The sequence below is a fragment of the Girardinichthys multiradiatus genome, chromosome 22 (genome assembly GCF_021462225.1).
Source record: "Girardinichthys multiradiatus isolate DD_20200921_A chromosome 22, DD_fGirMul_XY1, whole genome shotgun sequence".
NCBI lineage: Eukaryota > Metazoa > Chordata > Actinopteri > Cyprinodontiformes > Goodeidae > Girardinichthys > Girardinichthys multiradiatus.
In genome coordinates this window covers 25569397-25575396 of record NC_061814.1, presented here as the reverse complement: position 1 = coordinate 25575396, position 6000 = coordinate 25569397, and positions in this window count along the sequence as shown.

Here is a 6000-nt window from a genome sequence, read left to right as displayed (position 1 = left end):
GTGTAACAGTCCACTAGCAAAGATGTCAAGATATAAAATGCCTTGACAGCAGTTAGGTAGGCAAAGTAGGTAATCAAAATCCTTATTTACCACAATTTATATAAAATGTAAAAATAAAAAACTAATTTATTTAAATACACATTCACTTTAAATAAGAAAGAGACTAATGAATATCATACAGAATGAAATACATCCTGAATATTTAATTTTGTTTCCAAAAAATCCACTCAAATCCTACATTTGCTAAATGTTGCCTAATAAGAATTACATAATCAGCATATCTGCTTTCAGCAGCTCTTTTGAGAAAGAACAGCATTTAATTCAGCACAATAGCTCATATTTGCTCAATAAAGAGAGACTGTTTCCATGCAAGGTCAAGATTTTAGTGCTCATGTGTGCAGTGAGATTTAGCAGATGTATGGAGAGCTCAATCCTTACTAAGATAAACTAGCAACTCTATGAGAAAAAGAGGTCCATGCCTACATGCAGAAAAACTGTTTTTCAAAATGTTGAAAATGAAACTATATGGCCTGTGTGTCATTTCTTTCAGGATAAATGCTGCATTTACAGAAAAATCACACACACAGTTCTTAAAACATCATTGACTGAGGTAGCTTTTCCTTAGCCTTAATAATGAAGCTGGATGGATCTTCACCTAAGTAAATCCAGACAGAGAGAGCAGCTGAAATCTGACTTCTCACTTGCAGCTTTGGGAAAAATGTCACGCTTTCAGTTCTTGGGTCAAATGGCTCAAGAGAGATTGTCGACAGATGATGAAATTTAAATCACGTCCCTGAAAATATGTAGAGAAGGCATGATTTTTTTCATGATCCATGCTGTGCCAACCATGTGAAACATTAAGAATACATATTGATCTCCTTTATAGCACTTTTTTTTCTGCAGTGCAGCTTTCTAGCCGTAGAATAGCTTGGGAATTTGCAATTGTTCTAAAAGTAATTGTCGATCCTGAAATGTAATTACACCCAGTATCATTGCTGCCTCCCACTGTTTAGCTATCTACCTCTAACAAACTCATGCAGATAATTTCTCTTCTTTGCACCAAAGCACCTGAAAGCCAAAACAGTAACAGATTAATTCCATGCACTCACAATCAGCAGGTGATGCTTTTGAAATGTTGCCAAAGGCAAAAGAACATACTACATTTGCTTCACCACTTTGCCAAATGTCACACACAAACACACACATTAGCCCACACCGCCCTCTTACTCCAGACCAATGCTGGCACTACCCATCCTCAGGCCTGGCTTGGCTGGTGGTTTGATAAATTGGCCCTTTCATCGTGTCAGTGTGAATTGTGTCACTGGATTTGTGTGTGTTTGAATTTGGAAGTGCATACATGTGCATGTGTGTGTCTGCCTGGGTACATTGTCTAAGCTGCAAAGTGTTTGGCTTCCTCACTGAGCGCTGCTGTCACAGCCTCTGAAAGCGTATAATAGCCGCCCATTCTCTCGGCATGAATGCACATCCATACACAAGCAAAAAAAATGTGACATTTCAAAAGGACCGGGATAATCAAACTGAAAGAAATTATGAAAAAGGGCATGGCAATATTATTCTCTTCAGCTAAGCTCTATATTTGCTGAACATGACTGCTTTACAAACAGGATGCAAGTCATAATAAATTTTTGCCATTGTTTAACATACAGTGGCTCTCAAAAGTCTACACATCCAAGTTAAAGTGCCAGCTTTTGTAATGTAAAAACTAAGATAAGAATGAATCTTTTCAAAACCTTTCCACATATAATATAACATTAATTCTACACAATTCAACAAAAAAACAAATGGGAAAATGTAAAAATGAAAAGAAATGGTGTATAAGTGTATACTGTCTTAAAATAATACTGTACCTAAACACCTTCTGATTCATTTTCAGCATTCAGTCTTCTGTAGTTCACACCTACCATCTATTAAACCTGATGAACCTGAAATAAAGTTCAGCTGTCCTCGTATTATGGTCCTGACTTTTCCTCATATGCATCCTTTAGCTAAAGCCATAGTTTGCTAAGAGGGGGCATAGTATAGAAATTATCATTTTCTACAAAGCTATCATTCAAGAGATGGGTACAAAACAGTGGTGTTCCGATCGATCGGCGACCGATCATTATCTGCCGATTTCCGTTAAAAAGTATGTAATCGACGTGTGCCGATCAGTGTCTTTCATTGCCGATTACAGAACCCGATCACATGTACCTCATACTTTGCAGTGTAGTGTAGCTCCCAATGTCCTACAAACTGCGCAAGCGCGCGGCGGCAAATCCTGAACAAACATGTCTGCTGTTTGGAGCTTTTATACGGTCTGTGAGAGTGATGTAAAGTTTGTGTCCTGCAACACATGCAATGGTAAAATACCTCGAGGGGGAAGCACGTCAAAATGCTTCAACACAACAAATTTAATACGACATTTAAAGAACAAGCACTAGGTGGAATAGCACTTATTATATGCTCCACAGTCTCCTTGAGCAAAAACGAGTATTGGGCGTTTACGCTGCTGACTTTGAGCTACCTGCAACCTTTACATCTTCTCAGTGGGAATTGATTGAAAACATGACAACACTGCTGGAACCTTTTGAAGAGCTGACTAAGGAAATATGCTCATCAACTGCATCTGCTGCTGATGTCATATCCTCTGTGATGGTTTTAAAGCGTATTCGGACCAAAGAGACTGCAGCAGATCATGGTGTGAAGATAACTAAGGACACATTGCTGGAAGCTGTCACCAAAAGATTTGCTGACATTGAAGAAGAGCCCCTCTACAGTTTGGCAACAGTCATAGACCCAAGGTGAGCTAATCATCATCAAAATAATGACGGATTAAAAAAAGCATTATAGAAATTATAAAAGCAACATAGTTACATTTTTTATTCTCAACTGGCCTGAAAATTAATGTGACCCCCTCCCCTAAAGGTACAAAGACAGATTTTATTCTGAAGGACTTAAGACCAAAACACACAGACTGCTTCTTGGTCTGATGACAGAAGCCGCTCAGAGGGATCCAAACCAAGAACATGAAACTAACAGCACAGGGGAGCCAGCAGAGAAAGTGCCACGACCAGGATCTTTGTCTTCAATATTCGGTGAGATCCTGGCAGAAGAAACCCCGCAGCAGGCTCACACCGACAGTCCAACGCCATCAGAGATGATAATCTACCTCTCAGAGCCACCCATCTCTCAGAGTGCATCATCATTGGAATACTGGAAAACTAATAAGGAACGTTTTCCAGACCTTGCTAAAGTAGCAAGAGCTTACCTGTCTGCACCATGCACAAGTGTGGAGAGTGAGCGCTTATTCAGTGCTGCATCCAACATTGTGGACGAACACAGGAATAGACTCATGACTGAAAAAGCTGAGATGCTTCTCTTTATTAAAAAGAACCTTCCCACAATGCTTACCAATAAGTAATAGGCATTTAGCATGTGAAAATGCTGTTCAACATTTTGCCTGTTCAAAGCAAATGCACTTTAATTTCACTTGTGCTGTTTTTCTGTTTCAAGATCTTTAAGACCATGTTAATGTTGTTTGAGTAGCAAATGGGCTATTTTATTTATATATGAAGCAACAGACCCATAGTATTGATTTGTTTAGTAAATTATAAGAAAGGTAAACATGTAGTTTTTTTTCTGACAATCCACAACAGTTTGCTCATGTACTTATGACAGTTTATTTGAATGCAACCTGCACTTGCCTTTGAACAATTCCTTTTTTATTTGACATAATTTGATTAAGGCAATGTGAGATTTATTTTTACTGCATTATTCGCCAAGAGGCTTAATGACTTAACTCTGTTAAAGATTGCATTACTGATAGCAGGTTTTCAGTTGTCCTTTTCGCTAAATATTTGCTGCATTGTGCCTACAAGTTTTTTGCATTTTTTATTTTGAAAAAGTAAGTGAAAACACATTTTTCATCTAAATTAAGGTGATTCTATGGTTCCTTTTTTCCACATCATGTAGCCAGTAGCCCTTATAGCTAAATTGAAAAATTTACTGCCAATCCATGTGATCGGTGATCGGCAATGATCGGAACTCATGGGTGATCGGTATCGGAATCGGCAGCAAAAAGCCTGATCGGAGCATCCCTAGTACAAAATGTTCCACAGTAATATTTCTATGTTATGGCACAATGAAGATAGTCATCAATAACTGGAGAAAATGTAGGACAACAGGGACATTACTCCAAAAATGATTGAAAAGACCAAATAAAAACTGGTTACGGATGCTGCTAAGAGGCCAAAGGCAGTGCTAAAGGACCTGCAGGAGCTCCCAAAAAAAACTACTTTTTGTGTTCTTTGAACTGTATTTTCCATATCTCTAGGTTCATGCGTAGTATTCCAAGACAGAAGCATTGTCTTCCAAAAAAAAAAAACAAACCTTGCTAAAATCTTCTAAGAATGTGTTAAGTAATGATAAACATAAGCTTGAAATTTTGGTCAACAATTTCAAAAGGGATTTTTGGCACAGAAACAACTTGAGCATCGCCAAAATAAATCCATGCCCACAGTAAAACATGGTGGTAGCAGCATCATGTTCTGGGGTTACCTTCCTTGAAGTGAAACTGGGATTTTTATCAAGGTGGATAAAATAGTAAATAGTTCCAACTTTTTAACCTGAAACCTCCAGTTGTTTGGTTTAAAGCTGAAGATGAAGAGGAATAAAAATTTTCAGCATCACTGAATCAAGGCATTCATCCAAAACAACAAGAGAATGGCTCCACGGAAGTTCAAGGTTTGCAATGGCCGAGTTCAGAACTAAATCTAACCAATAATCTTTGGTTCACCTAAAGAATACAATGAACAAGAGATGCCTTCCCAGTCTGATAGATTTGGAAAACTCTTAGGAGGTGAGGTGGGCAAATATTAATGGGGATGCGGGATGCTGCAGACTCCTACCAACAACTGAATACCAAAATTGAATCAATTCAATTCAATTCAAAAATACTTTATTAATCCCAAAGGGAAATTAAATGTTGTTGTAGCTCATTATGAAGGTTTCCTCAAAGAGCCGTTGTAGATGCTGATGGCTGTGGGCAGGAAGGATCTCCTGTAGCGCTCCGTCTTACAGCAGATCGGAAGAAGCCTCTGACTGAAGACACTCTGTTGTTGTAGGACAGTCTCATGAAGAGGATGCTCAGGGTTCTCCATAATGTTCTTCATTTTATGAAGAATCCGTCTTTCCACAATGATCTCCAGAGGTTCCAGAGGAGTCCCCAGAACAGAGCCAGCCTTCTTTATCAGCTTGTTGAGCTTTTTTAAGTCCCTGGCTCTGATGCTGCTTCCCCAGCAGATGATGGTAGAAGAGATCACACTTTCCACAACAGACTTATAGAAGATATGCAGCATCTTGCTGCAAACACCAAAGGACCTAAGCTTCCTCAAGAAGTACAGTCTGCTCTGTCCCTTCTTGTAGATGGCTTCACAGTTGCATCTCCACTCTAGTCTGTTGTCCAGGTGAACACCGAGGTATTTATACTCCTCCACCACCTCCACTTCTTCTCCCATGATAGAAATAGTTTTTGACTTATTCCTGTTTCTCTTAAAATCTACAATCATCTCCTTTGTTTTAGTCACGTTCAAGATGAGATGATTGTTTCCACACCATGCCACAAAGCGGTCCACCACCTTCCTGTACTCAGCTTCTTGTCCATCTCTGATCCACCCCACGACTGCAGAATCATCCGAGTATTTCTGCAGATGACAGGAGTCTGTCTTGTACTGGAAGTCTGAGGTGTACAGAGTGAAAAGGAATGGTGAGAGTACAGTCCCCTGTGGTGCTCCTGTGCTGCTGACTACCTGGTTAGACTCACAACCCTTCAGTCTCAAACTGTGGTCTGTTTGTCAGGTAGTCTTTGATCCAGGAGATTGTTGAGGCCTCCACCTGAGTCTTCTGGAGTTTCTGACAAAGCAAATCAGGTTGGATTGTGTTAAATGCACTAGAGAAATGAAAGAACATGATCCTCACAGTGCTGCTGGCTTTGTCCAGATG